The sequence below is a fragment of the Nematolebias whitei genome, chromosome 6 (assembly GCF_014905685.2).
Source record: "Nematolebias whitei isolate Nwh7 chromosome 6, NemWhi1, whole genome shotgun sequence".
Lineage (NCBI taxonomy): Eukaryota > Metazoa > Chordata > Actinopteri > Cyprinodontiformes > Rivulidae > Nematolebias > Nematolebias whitei.
Genome location: NC_056503.1, coordinates 38,580,639 through 38,584,859, shown reverse-complemented (window position 1 = coordinate 38,584,859; position 4,221 = coordinate 38,580,639).

Genomic DNA, 4,221 nt, shown 5'->3' with positions numbered 1-4,221 from the left:
TTGAATTGGTTGTAAACGTGCCATAGAGGTCTGAGTGATTCCAAACAGAAGTGCATTGCAGTAACCCAACATGGATGTTATAAATACATGTATTACTGTCTGCAGGTTATTTTTTGATAGTATGGGCTTCAGTTTAGAGTCGCCTCAACTTAAACAAAAGAATTAAACAGTCATGTTTAAATGACTGTTAAATTTCATGGAAGATTAGTGACAACTTGTTTCTCTAACGGGGCTGGAGTGGAAAAGGTCAATGCTGTGCTTCTTGATTTTCCCACTAAAACATGATTTATTATATTAATTACATCTGCAAATTTTTTAACTATTTACTTTTTTACTCCAGAATTCAGTTTAGAGTGGCCAAAAATGTACATGTTGATGCATAGACTGGCAAATTTTAATAATTCAATTAATAATTCAGGTCAAAAACACACACTCAAAAAGACTTCTGATGAGGTCATTGTGTTTTTCCACATGGAAATTATGGTTTTAGAAAAAATATAGATTGGATTATTTCCACCAGATTTCATTCCAAGTGCAAGATTGTTTCACTAAGAGAGAGAAAACAAATAGCTGCTACAAAAACTGCAGACAAGCTGCCAAAGGGTGTGGTGTTCAGTGCTGGGGGTCAAAAACCCTGACTTCAGGCCCGTTTCCCTTTTATTACTTAGAACCTGGAAATGATTCAAAAATAAAAATTTAGTTGTTCAGATTATTGAATGAGTCATTTTCAATTTTATGCCTATAGGCCTTGGAAATCTTTGCACAATACTTTAAATTAGTTGGACTGTAATTTCCAGAATCTGGTTCTCACAGACAATTTTGACCTTTACAAGAAAATAAATCCACAAACGGAGGTGGTGGGGGGGGGGGGTGTTTACCCCCACAAAGTTGGCATCAGCATCTCTTACATATATTTTCAAGGACAATTAATCAAGAGCAGATGTTATAAACAGCTGCTTTGAAACTCTCACCTATTAGTAGGTGTGTAACACGAACATTCAGCACATTTTAGTTTCTGATATTTGAATGAACTAAAGCAGAGATCTGTGACCTGCAGCTCCTGGAACACAACAGGCTCTTTGGCTCTTCTGCAGGGACTTTCTGACCACAAATAACATAAACCTGAATATAAAGATAGTTTTAGCTTTCGTGCCCATTTTGTTGCAAAAGTGTGAACGATATGGAAGGAGCAAAACGTGTCGATCAGATCACGTTTGTTCACTGCTTCGTTCTTCCAACTTCCAATCCAGTACACCAAAATTTAAAAAAGTACATTTTTTTGAAGTTGCTGAAGAAAAAAAAAAACTCCACCAAAGTGACGTTTTGTAAACTTATCACAGATTACAAGTGAATAAAAGTTCAGAAACGTCTTCGATGTTAAAACTTTTCTGATATTTGAGTGTTTCAGTCTTCTCTCAGATAAACTTCAGGCATCTCCTCCTCCTTATTCTCCCAGGAGGCAGCATTTGACCCATCCTTTCCACCTCCATGACTTTCATCTCAGTCAGCTTCCTCTCTGCATCCCGGGAGGTTTTCTGGGCCTCCTCCACCTGCGACGGGTCCAGCTGAATGTTTGTCCTTATACCGTGACGGATGCCTGCTCAACTCCTGCAAACACATGGACACCAACACTCAGTTCAAAGCCCCTTCAGTTGAAATGCTGGGTGGGGTCATTAGGCAGGGAATCTTGTCCATCATCTCCTGTTTCTGTATCCCAAAGACCCATGGAGTGGCTGCAAACGATCCGTCCACTGTCCAAAGTGAAACTGAGTGATGCTTTAACTTTCCACACGCAGAAACTATCCGTTACACACCTGAAACGTACGCCGCTTCAGCCGCCGTCTCACACAGTTCCACCGCAGTGAACCAGGTCGACTCGAAGCGCCTGCATGCATCCTGTCTGTCGTTAACCTGTGGAGAGTTAAAACCCAAACAGATCTGCAACCGCCTGCCTTTGTAGGGATAACCGATCATGTTAACTATGACAACAAGACAAAAACTTGGTGTTGAACAGTTAAAATTAGCTACAACAGACCAAAACGAGAAAACCTTTAAAATTAGAAACGACAATCCTTTCAGTTTGCCTAAATATAAAAGTTACAAAGGTGACAAAGCAGTTTAATAATAAAGCACTCTTAACAGGTATTACAATATAACAGAGAAACTTGAAATAAAACAAAATAATTGAATGACTCTGACATAGCAGGTATGTTAAGTTGCATGTTTAGTGCTTTTTTTGTTGTTGCGATCTTACACTGTACCTTCTTTCCTCACATTTTTCCCCTTTTCTTATGTAAGCGACAAGGGCAGCGCTTCACAACGAAGCTGCAGGCTACGTGCACTTCCCTCTACCTTTGTTGGACGGCTGCACTGTATTTTCGCTGTGCTTAACTGTGCAATGACAATAAAGTTAATTTTAATTCTGATTCTTATAACCATATAAACATGTCTAAAATGTGAACAAAGCCTACTGAAAGATGATGTGTTCAGGGTCTTTGTTTTCATTGCTTATATTAAAAAGAGTTTGCCTCAAAGTTATGTAGAAGTTCAAACTGTTTTATAAATCCGCAGTGAGGATGTTTTCTTCTTGTTGAGAGTCAGTAAACAGACCGGTCTTTGAATAATTAATGATGCATCGCTTGTAATTAGTTTCAGAGGAGATGATTAACACGCTCAGGAATACAGACCAGTTATTGTCATCATTAACGCAAACAGAGCAAGACTTGACTCTAACGCTCCCAGATGACATCTTTAAGGGAACCGGATGATTTTACAGGTCACTCCGGGTTCAAGGTGCTGGTAAAAAAAAAAATGATTGAAATATACGAGAGCGAGATTCTTGTACGACAAAATGTTTATTCGTGGAGTTTAAATGTTTGACTCTTAGTTTAACTTTGTTGAAGTGCTAAGATTAAAATAGACAAACTCAAGCCACAACTTATTTAAAGTCCACAAAATCGACAATCGAGATCAAGACCTTAGGAGAGAAGTGTTCATATGGTTCAGACTTTTTCAGAATCCTCAACACAAGAGCACCGGTTGTCCTGCTTCGTTCTGCCAATCCTTACGTTGAGACTCATTTCTCTTTACTTTCACCGTATTTCTCTTAAAGCGTTAGACAAACTTTCAAACTGAATGTTTTGTAACCGACGATGGTGATTCTTCTGACACCTCTGACTTTTGGAGTTCCTCAAGGGTCTGTTCTTAGACCTGTTATTATTTTCTTTATATTTACTCTCTTTGGGCAGCTTGATGTGTTTTATTTATATTTAATAACGTTTTTTTAGCCATACAAATCCTGCTGAGGTCACAGAACTTGCAGGGATCTGCCTAAAGGCAACCTGAACAATCATGTTTTGAATTGTGAAAGGAAAACGGAGTACGTCCACACAAACACGAGGAGAACATGAAAACTCCACACAGAGACCCCAGGTTCAACCCAGGGATCAAACCCAGGACCTTCTTGCTCTGAGGCAACAGTGCTAACCACTACTCCACTGTGCTGCTAATTGTTAAGTTGACAGGTTTACCTGTCTGTAAATCATGGTACTGCACAAATGTTGCTTTTCTTGGCAACTGCGATTAGAACTGGATGTCTTGGAGTTTTCTTTGGCTAAATTAAAGTGAAGGGTTGATTTTTGGCTCAAGTGGGAGTCCTGATATTCTCTAGTCTCTTGGTTCTTTAGCTCTCAAAATCATTTGATTAAAAACGTAGGGGTCATCTTTGATAAATAACTCCAATTTGATTAACATTAAGGCTGCAGTTCAGTTACTTTCACCAGACAAATATAGCCAAAGTGTGCCTTCTATTACCCTACCAACAATTAGAATCTGTAATTCATGCTTTTGCGACATCACACTTAGACTATTTCACTTCCCTTTATTCCTACTGAAGTTAAGACCCTCTCTCTATTAAACAATCGGGCTTTTAACTGAACAGGTACAGTTTTATTCAGCTGAGGTTACAGGAGATACAGATTTGAAGGAGTAATGTTGAGGCCTCCGTTCTCTACAATTACACACTGCCAGGCTTTCAGCACACTCAGCTTTCCCCACCATGGAGTAGTTTGTCGTTAAGTCACATGTCTGAATACAGAAATATATGTTTGTTTATAGAATTCTATATTTCTATATTTCTATATTTAGAATTTTAGAATTATAGAATTTAGAATATTTAGAATTTCTATATTTATAAATATATGTTTGATTCGTCATGTTTAT